Consider the following 18,571-nt stretch of genomic DNA (forward strand, 5'->3'; position numbering starts at 1 on the left):
GCTGCTATTCTGGTTCTGAATTGATCTTAGCTGTTCCCTCTGAGATTTGCTGAGATGCACCATTTTCAAGCCCTGATTTCTGTGTCTTTCCTACCGAGTGTGTGAAGATTTTGATGGTTCAAAGTTCCAGGTTGCTTGTCCACAAGTTACTTCAGAGCCTGGTGCCACCCTCCTAAGCTCCCTTTGAAGGCGACTCCTGTCCATTTGTGACCCCTCACTCATCCATGTTCTGCCCCACTGTTTATCCCATTTCTTCTCTAGACCTTTAAGTCTGGATGTGCTGTACCTGAATAGAGAAGACAGGGAGGGTTAATGGGTAGAAGCAGTGGCCAGAGCAGGCATTCAGGGTAAACCACTGCTCAGCACTTAAGGGACAGGGATGCCTGTCCAAATTTCTGGTCTGTGCCACCCCTGTTTCTTAATGCCAGGAGACGTGCGTTGGGATTTATCAAGGCTCCGCCAAGTCCACTTAATTTTTCTGGTAGCTTTATTTTTTGAGGGTGTTTCATGAGGTTTATTTTTGCTTATTGTCCTTTGTCTCCAGATGTTGATATTCATTGGGTCTTCAGTTTTGGTGTTGTGAATAAGTTTTACACTCTGTAGCAACTTGGGAGACACTTTATTTGAGGCTGCCAATGAAGTGAACGTTCCTTAATGTCAAGACTAATCACGTCATTGTCTTCATAAGATTATTACACCAGAACTTGTCCTGAAATTAAGATGCTACTGTTGCTGCTGCCAGCTCTGGCTTGTGAAACAAATCTAGGAAGGAGCAAGGAAGGAGCAGGTAGAGATGAACTGCGGGGCAAGAAAGTAACACAATATGGAGCCGTTATCTTCACGGCTCAGATCCCTGACAATCATTGGGACGTGGCTTCGCCTGCAAAGTTTGTTATTTATCTATTTATTTATTTTTATTGAAGTCTAGTTGATTTACAATGTTGTGTTAGTTTCAGGTGTACAGCACAGTGATTCAGTTATGTATATGCTTATACATATATATGTGTGTATACACACACACACACACATATATCTATTCTTTTTGAGATTCTTTTCCATTACAGGTTATTACAAGATGTTGACTGTATTTCCCTGTGCTATACCGTAGGTCCTTGTTGTTTATCTCTTTTATATATAGTAGTGTGTATTTGTGAATCCCAAACTCCTAATTTGTCCCTCCTCCTGTCCCCCTTTGGTAACCATAAGGTTGTTTTCTATGTCTGTGAGTCTGTTTCTGTTTAGTAAATAAGTTCATTTGTATCATTTTTTTAGATTCCATATATAAGTGATGTCGTTTAATATTTGTCTTTCTCTGTATGACTTAATTCAGTTAGTGTGATAATCTCTAGATCCATCTATGTTGCTGCAAATGGCATTATTTCATTCTTTTTTATGGCTGAGTAATATTCCACTGTATATATTTATGTTTTATTAATAAACCACTTTTGTTTAACTTGAAAGAATCATCCCAAATCTGGGATACAATACTCTCCATATATGAAATATGATGGTAAACTTTTTAATAATGGTCGGGTGAAGAAGTGATTTATTGGATTACACTAAACCTATTGAAGGTTTTTTTTTTTCTAGTGATGTATTGTCTTACACCCATAAAACTAAGACTAACATCACAGAATAAGGTTACTAGATACTTTGAATAATGTGAACATCTTTGAAATATCTTCTCAATCAAGCAGTTGGAAAAATAAAGTTTGTTCCAGGGTGCAGATGGTAAAAACATAGCTCTTAGGAGGTGATTTATATGTGTAGCCTTTTTTTTTTTTTTTTTTCTCAGTACACGGACCTTTCACTGTCTTGGCCTCTCCCGTTGCGGAGCACAGACTCCGGACGCACAGGCTCAGCGGCTATGGCTCACGGACCCAGCTGCTCCGCAGCATGTGGGATCCTCCCGGACTGGGGCACGAACCCATGTTCCCTGCATCAGCAGGTGGACTCCCAACCACTGCGCCACCAGGGAAGACCATGTACAGCTCTTTGAAAGTGCGCTTATCTCTTTTCCGAAGTCCTATTTCTTTTCCCCAGCTCTAGACTATTTGGGAGCCACTGATTATTTTCAGTGACTTAACCGCTTTTAAAAACACACATATTTTAATTGGTCAGTACTGGATTAATGTTACGTCAGTCACTATTAGGGTTATAGTCATTTAAACATTGCATTGTTTGATGCAGCTTATAAAAATACTAAGGCGATTCAATGAAAGAGAAGAGAAGGGAGACTCGGGGCTGTATTGCTCAATAGATTGTGAATCGATTTAACCTTATGTATGATAAAATGACATCCATTTATTAGACTATCTTAAAATTATATGATTAATTATAGTAACTAATAACAAAGATATGGCATGGAGAGTATAAGAAACACAATTAAAGTCACCTGCGTAGGTAGTGGCCACGCTAAGACCAGACTGCAGCCTCCTGTGTGTGCTTGGCTGTGGAACAGCTCAAAACTGATGGACCCTGGGGGGGGTCCCTGGCTCACTTCCCCAGCTTTGTGTATCAGCCCATTTAATTTCCACAGTCTCCTTTGAGCTGGGTATTATTACCGTTGCTGTCATAATCATCACCAACATCACCATCATTATCTGCTGTGGTTAACATAAGAACATTAGGACACAAAGGAATTAAGTTTCTTTTTTTCCTTCTGTTGAGGTTTTTTTAAAAAATTGAAGTATAGTTGATTTACAATATTATATTAGTTTCAGGTGTACAGCATAGTGATTCAGTGTTTTTACAGATTATACTCCATTAAAAGTTATTACAAGATAATGACAATAATTCCCTGTGCTCCACAATATATCCTTGTTGCTTACCTATTTTACACACAGTAGTTTGCATTTCTGAATCCTATACCCCTTCGCTCTCCCTTCCCTCTCCCCTTTGGTAGCCACTAATTTGTTTTCTATATGTGTGAGTCTGTTTCTATTTTCCATATACATTTGTTTATATTATTTTTTAGATTCCACATATAAATGATCTCATGCGGTATTTGTCTTTCTCGGTCTGACTTATTTTACTAAGCATAATCATGTCTAGGTCCATCCATGTTGCTGCAAATGGCAGAATTTCATCTTTTTTATGGCAGTTGAGGTTTTGTGTTCTTATCTCATCACGTCAACTTCACTCCCCTGGGCATAGATGATTGTGCCTATTAGCCAAATTGGAATTAAGTTTAACGTCACACCGTACTGAGTGGCAAAGCTGGGATTTTTTTTAAGATTTATTTATTTGTTTATTTATTATATATATATATTTTATTTTTGGCTGCATTGGGTCTTCGTTGCGGTGTGCGGGCTTCTCATTGCGGTGGCTTCTCTTGTTGCAGAGCACGGGCTCTAGTCGTGCAGGCTTCAGTAGTTGTGGCTCACAGGCTCAGCAGTTGTGGCTCGCGGGGTCTAGCGCGCAGGCTCAGTAGTTGTGGCACATGGGCCCAGCCGTTCCGCGGCATGTGGGATCCTCCCAGACCAGGGCTTGAACCCATGTCCCCTGCATTGGCAGGCGGATTCCTAACCACTGAGCCACCAGGGAAGTCCCAAAGCTGGGATTTGAACCTGGACAGTTTCAATCCCACACTGGTATTACTGTGTTACATAGAGATTTAAAGCTTCCTGTTTAAGGCACTGTTCATTGACAACTTTCAATCATGTAATTAAGAAGAAATTTTTCTTCTAAGAGTATTTTATTTTACGCACCATTATAAATGTCATTAGACCGAGATTTCAAATATTACAGCACTTGATTCTCTCGGTCCTTTCCCAAGTGGCCAATAATCGATGTGATGAAATTTTGATCAAATGACTTATTTCTCACATGGCTTATTTTAGGGGTGTCCTCTCCTAGATGAGTCAAAATAGTCACAGAAGCTTTATGACCCCCATTCCAAACTGTGTTCATTTTCAAACTGAGCTCATTGCTGTAATTAAAGGAAGCCCCTGTCTTCCCTTGCCCAGTTCAAAAGGGCACTTTGACCACGTCAGGATTGCGCGTTTAGACTTCCTGGACTCAATGGCTCTTAACTTCACAAATTCATTGACATCCTCGGGCAGCATCTAATGAGGCTGGCACGTGGATTTTGAACAATGTTTCAGGAGGTTCATGGATGCAAGATGCCCATCTGTGAAACCTGCCTGGAACCCACAGGACCACAAGTTATGTGGTTGCAGACCTGACATCTGGGTTGGATGTTCCCTGAAGCCTTTGGCCCCCAGACTCTGTTAAACCTTCTGAACCTGCAAAAATGGCCTTGTAAGTGTTAGAGATCTCCCACCCCATGTTGCTGGAAGAAAAGGCAGGGCCTCTCCTTTGCAGAGCCCATCTCAGCTCTCCTCCTGCTGGGGCTGAGTGCTACATGACCTATCTGGGGACACGCTGTCCTAACACAGAAGGAAAGAGACTTCAGCTCAAGGGAGCTGTATGATTTGCCCAAAATGCACCTGTGGGAGATGGGTGTGTACTTTTGGGATGGGATTCTGCAGCTGCCTGGATAGCGGGGAGATGACTGGCTTGGGATCACGCTCCCAGGACACAGGGTTTAATACCATGGACAGCGGCCCACTCTGCAATTCGAAATGGAACACTTATTGTGGTGGGGGAATTGAGGAACAGGCTCAGGGAGTGGTGCGAGCTGGGTGGACACCCTCTGTAGCCAGAGAGTCCATGGGGTCCAGATGACACGTCCTTTTAAAATGTATTAAAATTTTTATGTCTGTGTTTATCAATAAACATATCAGTATTTTAAAAATGTCAACTTGAATAATAATTTCATAAAATAATAAAACAACAAAACTGTAACTAGCTTCTAGATAAATCTCAGAACATTTCCTAGAAATAAGTGAGAAGAATTCAAACTGAAAAAAACAAAGGCTAATGGAAAGAGCTAGCATATTTCTTGGCTTTTTGACTGATATACAAAAAAAGGTCAAGATATTAAAGGGTTAAATAGGGCGATCATGGATACATCACAAACAAATGTGTGGATTCTCGCAGAGGAGATCCTACATCTAACCTTAGACAGAATAGATTACATAAAACATGTCTCCCGTTGTTAATGAGTAGCAAGCATTCAGTAAGCATTTAATGATTGATCAGTGATTGTTTTAGCAAACAGTTGCAGCCAGCATCCACAATTAATCATCTGGTCAGTCCACATTTGACACAATGGACACAGTCCACAGTGCACAATGACACAATTAGGTCAATTAGGTCCATTGACCTAATTTTAACAAAACTTAATTTTAACAAAATGTGAATCTGAAGATTCGGTCAGTCTGCATTACTGTTATTACATCCTCTGTTAATTAATCACACCCTCTAGATATTATCCTTGTAGAAACCCAAAGAGCTTCCATTTTTGAAGTGACTTGACTTGCCAGATATCACTCGGTTTAAGGGGGCATGATCGTGGCAAGACATGCACAACAGGTGACATTCAGAGGTGTCTCAGGCACCAGCCTCCAAGTCCTGTATTAACCAATACTGAGATTTCAACAGCACTTTTTAAAAGACTTGATCAGAAAAGAACAAATTACCTGATCCAAAGAACCAGGCTGTTATTCTTCACAGAATCATCTGGAATGAGGAACTAGCAGAAGAGGACATTAAGCTAAATAAGGTTGATCTAAGTGAATTAAGAGAAGAGTCATCATCACGTGAGCAAAAAAAAAAGAACCATGGAGTAAGAACTCGGAAGCGGTGGAGCCGCAGACCAGCCCCTTCTGCGTGAATCCCCTCCTCCAGGATTACAGGAGGCCTCACCGAGTCCTCCTCCATCTCGTAAGTCCTTCCTTCTTTGCAGTCTGCCAATTCCTCCATTCCAGGCACCTTCCTAGGGTGACCTTGACCGTCTCTGTGATGATGCCCCCTGACACCACTTCCCACCACCCAACACAGAACTGCCTGGAATGTTCGCTGCGTGCCCAGTAGCATCCGATACTGAACGCACCCAAATCAGAACAACGGATTTTCTCCTTCAAATAGGCTCCTTCTGGAGTCATTTCTATCTCAGGAATTGACATCACTGTCCAAACGCTTTAGGCCAAAACCTAGGAATTGTCCTGCTTTTGCTTCCTAATCATATTCTAAATCTGACCATTTCTTATCATCTTTGTCCTTAAAATCTGATGCCAAGCCCCCCTCAGGTCTCCTGGACAATCTCCTTCCTGGGGAGCCCACCCACTTCTGCCGCCTACAGTCCACTGTCCACAGAATCACTAGAACGTGCCTGTGAAGATACGCGTCATTTCCTGTTACTCCCCTACTTCACATTTTACAAAAGCATCCCATTGCAACTAGAATAATCTCTGGAGCCTCACCAGGGCCTTGACACCCACCGGGAACCTCCTCGGGTTCGCCTCGTGCCAGCCTCACCTCCCTTCACTCACTCTGGCTCTTGTTTGCTTCTGGAGGGCGTTCTGCGCCTTGCATGTGTCAACTGTGGGTTGCCCTGTCTCCTGCTTGCTGTGTCCTTTCCAGACCTTTGTGTGGCTGTTGTCTTCTCCTCAGGCAGGTCTCAGATCACCTGTCACCTCCTCAGAGAGACTTCCCTGGTGTCCTACCTGCAGTAGAAGCCTCTCAACCCACTTAGCACGTCTGTGACCACTGTTCATACGCTTACTGTCTGTCTGCTCTCCTTAGAATACAAACCCCTTAGGGGCAGGGGCTTTATCATTTTAAATACGGCAGTTGCAATAATGAGGACAGAGACAGACACATGCTAGGCACTCAGTAAATATTTCGTGTTCAGTTGAGACAGAACCAGAGGGAACCTTGAATGTCATCTGATTGCTTCTTTAATACAAGGCTGTATGAGGAGCTAAATAGCCACTTACTGAGATAACATCTTGGCCATCAAAACAGCAGGAAGTGAGTGTCAACATTATCGAGATGGAAATGGTACCCACTTTGGTATCAGTATCATTTAAAAATCCTCACAACTGCAACTCGGAAATATCTTTATCTTAGATCTTATTGCTATATAGACAAGGAACCAATCTAAATATCCATTGGCAGTAGACTAGACTAGTTAAATAAATTATGATAATTCATATAATGGGTAAAGACACAGGTGAGAAGAAGAAGAAGGTAGATCTTCATTCGTGGATGTGAAAGATTTTCAAGAAATATTCAGAGGAAGAGAAGCAAAATCTAGCTTTCTTGTATATGCTATCTCCCCATTCATGTAAATAAAATGTTTATGCTCTATATTTCTAGATACACATCTATTTTTTTTTTCTCAAAGGATACTTGTTAAACCATTTCAGTGATTGTTTGGGGGGAAAGGCAAAGACTAAAGGGGAGGAGGGTTTCTTTTGTTTTTTGTTTTGTTTTGTCTTTTTTGCGGTACGCGGGCCTCTCACTGCTGTGGCCTCTCCCATTGCGGAGCACAGGCTCCGGACGCGCAGGCTCAGCGGCCATGGCTCACAGGCCCAGCCGCTCTGCGGCATGTGGGATCTTCCTGGACTGGGGCACGAACCCGTGTCCCCTGCATCGGCAGGCGGACTCTCAACCACTGCGCCACCAGGGAAGCCCTACAGGTTGCCAATTTTTAAAGTTTATTTTATTTTGCTTAAATATACATACCATAAACTTTACCATGCTGAGCATTCTAGGTGTACTGTTCAGTGGCGTTCAGCACACTGGCAATGCTGTGCAGCTATCACCACTCTCCATTTCCAGAACTTTTGTGATGCCCCAAACTGAAAGTCTGTACCAATTAGACACTAATCACCCAGCCTTCTCTCCCTCCAGCCCCTGGTAACCTCTGATGTACTTTCTGTCTCTAGGAATTTGCCTGTTTTAGGAACATTCAATTTTATGCCTTTCATTATGACTTGAATTTTCTAACCATCTGCATGTGCTACTTCCATTTGTTGCAAAATGTCAATATGGATTATGAGGGCAACAGGATTATAGGCCATTTTCAATTCTTACCAATGCTTTTCTGTTTTAAAATCATCCCAATAAATGTTCTTTTACATGATCTCATGGAGAACAAGATAATTGAATATACCTGGGTCAGAGAATGAACCAATGTACTATTGCTTTCAGATAAAAAGAAGACACTCATTTCTGTGTAATTCCCAGTGATACTGTTGCTTTATTAGGCAGGTTACTGGGCACATCAGGGAAAGGGGTTATTATTGCATTAATATGTAACGATTAATTAAGTTAAACTTCAGCGTAATAAGCTGATTAGAACATTAGGCCATGAAACGTGAGAGATTTCTTGCACAGCTTTCAATGAAATTGTTAAACTACCTTAAGAAATTGAAAGACTTGATATACTAAATTAGAAGAAAATAATAGATAATTTTGGGTGGCATAATTGCCACTGGTTCTAAGCACCACATATAAAATCAGCACACTTCTAGGTATTTAATCTTAAGGAGGTAAGCCGTCACAAGAAATAATTTCTGTAAGCACAACGGTTCACTGTGACCTTGCTTTCCATATCTCATTATTATAAGCCACCTAAATATTTAACAATAGGAAGAGGACTAAGTAAACTGTTGTCTGTCTACTTAGTGGGTTAAAAATGAGAGCTGATAAAAACATAGAACAATGTCAGGAATTCTTTTAGGATTGAGCAAATAAAAGCCGGGAGCATCGTTTGATGGATGTTATATTTGTAATTATTCAAAAAAAATCCACTGAAACTGACATTTGGTTAATCAACAGTTACTTAATCTAATTTCTTCCTGGCCTGTTGAAAATATGAACAATGCTGTCAATTGTCTGTGTGTCCAAGTTCTCCGCTTTCTCTGTCTCTCTGTCTCTTTGTCTGTCTGTCTCTCGTGTTCTCCTTCTATGACTAGGGTGATCCCTTCTCCCCTCTCTTTTTTGGTTTCTCATATTCTTACTCCTGGAATTTTAGGATTCCTCAAGGTTTGGTCATGCATCCTCGTTTCTCGTCGCTCTGCACACGCTATGTGGTCTCACCTCTGCCAGTTATGTTCCTCAGGCTGGGCTGGCTGCAGTGACAAGCAGACCCTGGTATGTCAACGGCTCTGTCACATAGAGATCTGTTCCGAACTCAGTATTCTGAGTCTTCATTCAAGGCGGTGGGGCAGCTCTTCTCCTAGGGGTCTTTAGGGATGCAAGCCTTGGTTTCCTTGGAGGGAGAGAGCAAAATTCCAATGGGTAACAGTTGAATAAAACGGAGTCTGTAGCTCAGGGCACTCTGAGAAGTCAGACAGTGGAGGGGGGAGGGGGAGGAGCTTGAGGGAAAGCAGAATTAGAGTTTCTTCCAGGATGACTTGGTCTTAGCATATCTGTAGACTGAGGAAATGGAAGCAAGCAGAGGTGGACCGCTCCAGGACGAGTTGGCATCACTGATGAGGGACCTGCTGGCGGAGGATGCAGGAGCTACAGGAACCAAGTGTCAGGTTAGTTTGGGAGAAGGGTGAGTGCCCACTGCCCTGACAGGACACGGATGCACTTGGAAGTGAAGTGGATGGGATAGGAGGACCGGTTTGTCTGCTCCATTGAGTCAAGTTTGTGCCCAGGATTTCTGTGCTTTGCATCCTGAGCTGGGAGTGGAGGTCAGGCATGTGGACGGGGTCAGTGGCTCATGGCAGCCCCCAAGCACACCTGATCCATAAGCAGGTCCCGCTATTTGGTGCTGAGTCTGGGGTTCTGGTTTGATGACATTTTAAATGACTTTTCATTTGGATCATTTTGAGTGGTTTTCTTGTAAAAGAGGAATTTCTACCTATAGTTTTCACTTTATTGAGTCCTATGAGATGAAACAATGACACTTTTCCAGAAAAGAGCCGTGGAAAATTTCCTTCATTCTTTTAGACTAGAATGAATATGTTTACTTCTCTTGTCAATATGTGTGAGTCTGAGTTTGAGCTGATGAATGTGGGATAAGCAAAATCAACCTGGGCCGTCTGAAGTACAAATGTGTTAACTCTCTCTTTCTCTGCTTTGTCTGTACCCCCTTGGAATCCCTGTCTCCATCATGGAACGAACTTATCATCCCGTAAATAATGGATTTTTGTCTTTTTCCCCCATGAGGCTGTGTGTTCCTTAGTATCACCCACATTGTTAACCGTTTCTCTTCCTGCTGCGCTCAGCCCGGGATGGGTCCACGCCACCTGCTCAGAGCTGAACACTGAGAGTGGGTCACATTGGCCTCCTGGGACATACTCCTTTCCTACTTTTTAACAAATAAACATTTTATTTGAGAAAAGTTTTTGATTTACAAATTTGCACAGAAAGTCCAGAGGGTTCCTGTGTACCCTACACCCCGTTCCTTCTGGTGTTGATATATTACGGTATCACCATGGTGCACTTGTCATGTTAATGGACCTATGCTGATAGACCATTACTAACCACTCTCTGTACTGACTCTGGATTTCATTAGTTTCCCCCAATGTCTCCTTTCTGTCTTAGGATTCCATGCAGGGACCACATGACATTCAACCTCATGTCTCTTTAGGCTTTTCTGGCAGTGCCGGAATTCTTACATTCTTCTTGTTTTTCATGATTGACAGTTTTGAGGAGGACTGTTGGATATTTTGTAGAATGTCTGTCAACTTGAGTTTTTTTTTTTTTTTTTCCATGGTTACACTGGGGAGACGGGTTTCGGGAAGAAGCCCTAGAGATGAAGTGCCATTTTTATCGCATCCTAATTAAGGGCATATCCTTTCAACACGACGTCATGGTTTATGTTGACCTTGGTCACCTGTCTGAGGGGGCGTCTGTCAGGTTTCTTGAATGTAAAGTTACTCTCTGCCGCCTTTCCATACTGTGGTCTTTGGAGGGAAGGAGGAAGTTCCTACAAAAGGCTACATCTGAGGGGAGGGGGCTGTATCCATCTCTCTGAGGGGGTGGAATGCACTTAAGTATTTGGGATTCTTCTGTATGGGAACCTCTGTCTTCCTTCCCGTTTATTTAATCATGTGTTTACATCAGCCTGGACTCTGGGATGTTTGCTTTACACTCTGAGTTACAATTCGGTCCCGAGTTGATTTTATTGCTTCCCCTTATTCCCCCTCCCCCCGTCCCTCCCCCTCCCCCCTCCTTCATCCTCTCCCTCCTCTTCCTTCCTCCCCCCCTTTTTCTTTCTTTCTCTCCCAGATCCATTTAAAATGGATCAAGACCTCACACCCAAAGAATGAAGTGACTAGTTAAAATTTCAAGCAATATTGCATGATGGGCAAGTTTCAGAGGCAGGAAACTTGCTTCCTGTCTTATGTGACAGAAATTTTGTTCCACTTTGGCAGTTACTGTTTATCCATGCATAAGGCACGCTTTGTTGGGCTAGAGTGTAGTTTTCAACAGGTTTATTGCCAAAAGCTTTAGTGACAGTAAACAGTCTCTTTTTCTGGTTAATGCTTAACAGAACTCATTTTCAGGGCCCAGTTGGAAACAATCAAGCAGGAAACATCTGATTTAAGGATTTAAGGGTTTAAGTGTAAGGTTTCAGGATTCCCTTGGTGAAGTTAACTTTCTACAGATCCTGGGGACAAAGTTGAAGGCACTTTCCCAGAGGCCCATATATACCTACTTTCTGGGTCGTTAATTCCACCAAGTGGAGTCTGGCAGAGGGTCTGTCTGCTCTTTTTTTTTTTTACATCTTTATTGGAGTATAATTGCTTTACAATGGCGTGCTAGTTTCTGCTGTATAACAAAGTGAATCAGCTATACATATACATATATCCCCATATCTCCTCCCTCTTGCGTCTACTTCCCTCCCACCCTCCCTATCCCACCCCTCTAGGTGGTCACAAGGCACCGAGCTGATCTCCCTTAATGAGTGGGGTGTGTCTATTAATTCTGCACCCTGGAATCTCACACACAGCTACGACCTCTGGATTCACATGCAGACGCGGGTTTTAGTCTCTCTTTGGAAACAAGGACCTCACCTTTACAGGTCGAGGTGCTGAACTTGTGTTCCCACGTGCACCCCCTGCTAGGAGGCCTGCTGAGGGTGAGCTCCGCATCTTGCTCACTTCCTTAGCCACGTGCTTCTCCGCTGTCTTGCAGAGTTGGTGCTGGCCTCAGCACTCAGTTGACTGGTACGTGCTGTCCAGAGTGGCGGTCGCACTCTGAGGAAAATTGCCACCTCTGTTGCTAAACGTTACTCTGTGCCACACTCAAGGGGTTTTATGTACATTATCTCCCGTAGTGATGGAAACAAACCTATTTTACAGATTCATTAACTGAGGCCTAGAAAGATTGAGTCAGTTGCTCTAGACCGCTCAGCGAGTACGCTGCCGCATTCACGCTCTTTACTCTGTGCTCTAGTGACTCCATCATCTATTAGCATTTCCACAATTTCTTTTGTAAGTTATAGTCCTGTGTGCATACAATGATAATACAGGCACGCCTCAGAGGTACCACCGCAATAAAGCAAATATCACAAGAAAGTGTGTCACATGAATGTTCTGGTTTCCCAGTGCATATAAAAGTTGTGTGTACACTATATATACGGTTGCCTGCTAAGTGAGCAAGAGCATTATGTCTAGAAAATAATGTACATGCCTTAATTAAAATTTACCTTTATTGCTAAAAAATGCTAACCATCATCTGAGTCTTCAGCGAGTGGTACTATTTTGGCTGGTGGAGGGTCTTGCCTGGATGTCGCTGACTGCTGAGTGATCAGGATGGTGGTGGCTGAAGGCTGGGCTGGGTGTGGCAATTTCTAAAAAAAGGCAACAGTGAAGTTTGATGGACTCTTCCTTTTACAAACGATTTCTCTGTAGCAGGCAATGCTGTTTGATAGCATTCTATCCACAGAAGTCCTTTCCAAATTGGAGTCAATCCTCTCAAGCCCTGCCACTGTTTTATCAGCTAAGTGTGTGGAATATTCTAAATCCTTTGCTGTCATTTCAACAATCTTCACGGCATCTTCACCAGCAGAGACTCCACCTCAGGAAATCACTTTGCTCGCCCATAAGAAGCAACTCCTCATCTGTTAAAGTTTTATCATGAGATGGCAGAAATTCAGTCCCATCTTCAGGCTCCGCTTCTATTTCTAGTTCTCTTGCTGTTTCCACCACATCTGCAGTTACTTCCTCCACTGAAGTCTTGAATCCCTCAAAGTCCTCCATGAGGGTTGGAATCAACTTCTTCCAAACTCCTGTTAATGTTGCTATTTGGACCTCTTCCCATGAATCACGAATATTCTTAATAGTGAATCCTTTCCAGAAAGCTTTCCATTTATTTTGTCCAGATCCATCAGAAGAATTGCTATCTATGGCAGCTATAGCCTTACAAAATGTATGTCTTACATAATTATACTTGCAAGTTGAAATTACCCCTTGGTCCCTGGGCTGCAGAATGGACGTTGTGTTAGGAGGCGTGAAAACAACATTCATCTCATTGTCTATCTGCATCAGAGCTCTTGGGTGACCAGGTGCCTTGTCAATGAGCAGTCATACTTTGAAAGGAGTCTTTTCTTCTGAGCAGTAGGTCTTAACAGTGGGCTTAAAATATTCAGTAAACCATGTCGTAAGTGGATGTGTGGTCATCAGGCTTTGTGGTTCCATTTATAGAGCACAGGCGGAGTAGGTTGAGAATAATTCTTAAGGGTCCTCGGGTTACTGGAATGGCGGATGAGCATTGGCTTCAACTTCAAGTCACCAGCTGCAGTTGCCCCTAACAACAGAGTCAGCCTGACCTTTGAAGCTTTGAAGCTAGGCATTGACATCTCCTCTCTAGCAATGAAAGTCCTGGATTGCATCTTCTTCCAGTAGAAGGCTGTTTCATCTACACTGAAAAGCTGTCATTTGGTGTAGCCACCTTCCTGAATTACCTTAGCTAGTTCTGGATAACATTTCACCGTAGTCCCTGTAACTCAAAATTCTTAATCCATTCCATCCTTTAGGAAAATAAAATCATGACTGACAGATCCAACTTGATCAACAAACAGATCAGGAGAACACACATTAGCAAGAGCTTGAATATATGAAATAGTCTCTCTTTTGCAGACTCTGCCCCTCTGCACTTCGGATCAGTCAACAGCCACAGCTACGCTGTAAACATTTGGCAACGTACCAAAGCTTAGGAGCTTCCAGAAATCGTTACCCTGTGCCGAGTCCATGGCAGGCATAACCCGTCACCATCAGAGTGGGTGTCGTTGGTGCTCTCAGCTGACCCACTTCTCAAGGCGTGGACGGGCTCTCTGACCCCGACCCCTGACCCTGGAGTAGGTAAGTGTTAGAGAAACGGACAGAAATCCAGGCCAGGGGAGGACGTTTCTCCTCAGTGCTGGGGTGTCATGTTTTTCCTGATATGAAGGACAGAGTTCTCCCCAGTTGCTTTAACAAAAAGCTTAGAATAGAACAGAAAGGCTAAAGCAGTAGACTAGACTGATGAATACAACTGGATAGATGAAATCAATGACACCTTTTTTTTTTTTTTTTTTGTGGTAGCATTGCAGAGCACAGGCTCTGGATGTGCAGGCTCAGCAGCCAGGCTCACTGGCTGAGCCTGTTCTGCAGCATGTGGGATCTTCCCGGACAGGGGCATGAACCCATGTCCCCTGCATCGGCAGGCGGACTCTCAACCACTGCGCCACCAGGGAAGCCCCTGGGACTCATTTCTGTAGCTGAGAGCAGCATAGACAGTCACAAGGTAAAGGCAGGTGGTGTGATCTGCCAACAGGAAGGGGAAGAGCAAAGCCATCTGCCAGAAGAAAGGTCTAGAAAGCACCGGGCCAGCCTCAGGGCCAGGAGGGAGGAAAGGGCTTCCCTGAGAACTTAGGCCCACATCACCCGCCTCCCACGGGGTTTGAATCTACATACGTGTGTTCTGAGGCTTATCAAGCTGAGAGATTAACTTAAAAAGTCCCCGAGTTGATGGAGCCATGGGGGAAAATGGCAGAAGCAAAGGCAAATACTTTTGTAAGAACGTCCTCTTAGTTCACGTCTTGTAAAATTCCCACAGATGCATTCTGCCCAAGTAGAAATCGAAAGGATGATGCTACACAAGCAACTGAGAAGAAGCCACAGGAATAGGTGCCCAGGAAACAGTGAGCAGCAGCACTGGGCTGCAAGGGGTTCAGAATTTCCAGAACATAAAATCAGCACATTTAAGACACCTGAAGGAATCAGAGAGGTCATTAGAGACATGACCAATGAGAAAGAAAAAATTAATAAAACTAGTCCTGGTGAATTTGAAAAAAAAAATCTATTACAGATCAAGAGAGAACAGTGAAATGGGGGCTGTAGAATTGAAGGAAAACCGACAAATTGGCCCAGAGTAAGGAATTAAAATTATGAAAAAGTGATTAAGAGACACCGAGGCAGATACTGTAGAGCACAGGGAACCATATTCAGCATCCTGTGATGAACCATAATGGAAAAGAATATATATGTGTATAACGGAATCACTTTGCTGTACAGCAGAAATTAACACAACATCGTAAATCAACTATACTTCAATAAAATTAAAAAAGAAAAAGAGACACTGAGGCAGAGAGTGAAAAGGCCTCACTCGTGTCTCTCAGAATTCCAGGACAAGAATGCCAACAATGGGGAAAGTCAATATTTAAAGAGAGGGCTTCCCCGGTGGCGCAGTTGTTAAGAATCCACCTGCCAGTGCAGGGGACACGGGTTCGATCCCTGGTCCAGGAAAATCTCACATGCCATGGAACAACTAAGCCCATGTGCCACAACTACTGAGCCTGAGTGCCACAACTACTGAAGCCCACGCGCCTAGAGCCCGTGCTCTGCAACAAGAGAAGCCACCGCAATGAGAAGCCCGCACACCGCAACAAAGAGTAGCCCCTGCTCACCACAGCTAGAGAAACCTGTGTGCAGCAATGAAGACCCAACGCAGCCAAAAAATATATATATATTTAAAGAGATAACGGCTGAGAATTTCCCAATATTGATGGAAAATATTAATCCTCAGCCTCAGAAGCTCAACAAACCTCAAGAAGGATGGAAAATGAAAACAATCAAACACAACGAAGTGAAATTATAAAACACTGAAGGTAAAGATACTAAAAATTGAGGAAACAGTCAAATTATGTACAAAGGAATGACAATAGCATGGCCTGACTTCTCAAGAGCAAAAATAAAAGCTCTGGAAAGTTGAATAATGTCTTCAAGTCACTGAGAGCCAAGAGCTGTCCATCTGGTCGACCACCGGCTGATGGTTGAACTAACTACAGTTTTGAGAATAAATGAGCAATTTTTATTGTTGACACCTACTAAAGGAAAATTTGAAATGAATTCTTTAAGAAGAAGGAAAATGATCTCCCCCAAAGGCCTAAGAAGCAAACATGCCAAGCATGACCTTGCCTGGTTTCTTTCCCTCTCACTAGGATGCTCTACACTCAATATGCAAAAGGTGTTATGATCTGAATGACATATGTTCATATGTTGAAATCCTAAGTCCCAGCATGCTGGCATTAGGAGGTGAGGACTTTGGGAGGTGGTTAGGTTAGGAGGGTGGAACCCCAGGAATGAGATGAGTGCCTTCATAAAAAAGACCCCACAGAATTTCTCTGAACCTTCTCCATGTGGGGTCACAGCAAGAAGGCAGCCACCTATGAACCAGGAAGCAGGCACTGACTCTGCGGGTGCCTGGATCTTGGGCTTCTAGCTTCCAGAACTGTGAAAAATAAGTTTCTGTTGCTTGTAAGCCAGCTGGTCTATAGTATTTTGTTATAGCCTCCCAAACAGACTAAGACAAAAGGCTTTCCCCTTTACCTCCTCAGGTTCCCGCTTTCCCTGACTGCCGTATAATTACACTCTCCAGTCACTGTATCCTATCCTGCCTTCTCCTCCTTCATAGCATTTATATGGCATATTATAGCTTTATTTATTTTAATATCTTCTTTCCATAATAAAAGATAAGATCCATGAAATAAGGGACTTGGTTTTGTTCGTTGCTGTATTTTCAGAACCTAAAATAATTTCAGGCACATAGCAGACACTCAAGGGTAACTAGTAAAAGAATAAGAACAGACCACATTCCTTCTCCTTCCAAAAAGAGGGGAAAAGCCACCTTCAAGTGCAACCCTCAAGATGTCAAAAAAAAAAAAAAAAGGGTGGGGGAAAGAAGCATGGAAATAAAAAACAAATAGGAGGTATAAAATAAAATGTTAAAAATAAGTCCATACAGATTAGACTTATAATTTATTATAACAATACATGTAAGCAGACTAAACTCATCAGTTAAAAAATTAGAGATGGTCAAGTTGGATTTTAAAGTAATTCAGTTATGTGCTGTATCCAAGAGATATCAGGAAATCACAGGACGTTGGAAGACTGCAAAAGATAGAACCGGCCAATGAAATGCAAAGAATGTTGGTATATCTACAGTAATAAGAGACAAAGTTCACCTTAAGGGAAATACAATCCTAACCATATAATATTCAAATAAGGCAAAAACCCCACAGTATATTATTTAAGAACATATGCATATGCCATAAGTGTATAAATAAATGACTGATAGAGGATGCATTTAGGTTACCTGGAGATGGGGGGGCAGTGGTGGAGGTTGTGATTGGGGAAATATATAAAAGTGGTTTCAACTCTACTGATAATTTCTTTTATTATTCTAACCTGCATGGTGGATACATGAGTATTTCATAAAGTTTTATCATAGCTGTTCCATGTTGAAAATAGTTAATAATAATAAGAAAGCTCTTCCCCAAATCTAATTACAAACAACTTTTGATGCAACAGGCTGTCCAACACAGGGTACCCTGAAAGTGTAGGTCAGAGAGCCCCTTGGGAAGAAAAGCGACACCGATGGGCAGGACAACTGAATGAGCTTTCCAAGCATCCTCTTAGGGAAGGCAAGGGCGTTCTTGGGTCAGCCAGTTACTTAAACTGAATCTCATCCTCGGGAAATGTGTGTGGATACAACAAGGGAATTGTGAGTATTAAATGAAACAGTGAATGCACGTTAAGTGCTTGGTACATAGTAGGTGTTCAATGAACTGCATCAAAATCTTTCTGGAAATGAAGCAGAATAGAACTAGCAAGTTAGAGTCAAAGAGAAATTAGATACTACTTACTTCCCAGACTTCCCCAGGCAAAGTCAGCACCTGCCCGAGGGAACGCTGCATCCCGTTCATCTTTGTATTCCCAGCGCTCTCAAGCACTGTGTCTGGCGCATAATGGACACTCAGGCATCTGGAGAATGCTGAAAGGTACCAGGATTCTTATGGACAAATCATATAAACACTGCAAATAAAGGAATCAGTTTCACCTCTCTAGTTGTGAACCAGCAAGATTGTAAACAAGGATAATATTTACTAACACGACTACTGTACACTTAAACAGCTCTTTTTTTGGCGGGGGCAGATCCACATTTTACAACAGTGGTATTAAACGTGTTCTTTTCACTTCACGAATATTTCACATCTTCTGTTTATGTCACTCAGATGAGTAACATAAGGCAAAACTGATCTCAAGTTGGACGGTGTAAGCACGACACCTTCCCCTTCCATCTTATCCACATTTGTCAAGAAAACTCAAACAGGCCACTCCTTTTTCTTTCCTGCTTATTTGCTCCCTAGCAGCGGGCAGGGAGGGGCGGTTGGGATTAGGGACTTTACAAAAACTCCAGGTTGCCTCAGGGCCAA

This window comes from Mesoplodon bidens, assembly GCF_964165515.1.
Source record: "Mesoplodon bidens genome assembly, chromosome: 13".
Classification (NCBI taxonomy): domain Eukaryota; kingdom Metazoa; phylum Chordata; class Mammalia; order Artiodactyla; family Ziphiidae; genus Mesoplodon; species Mesoplodon bidens.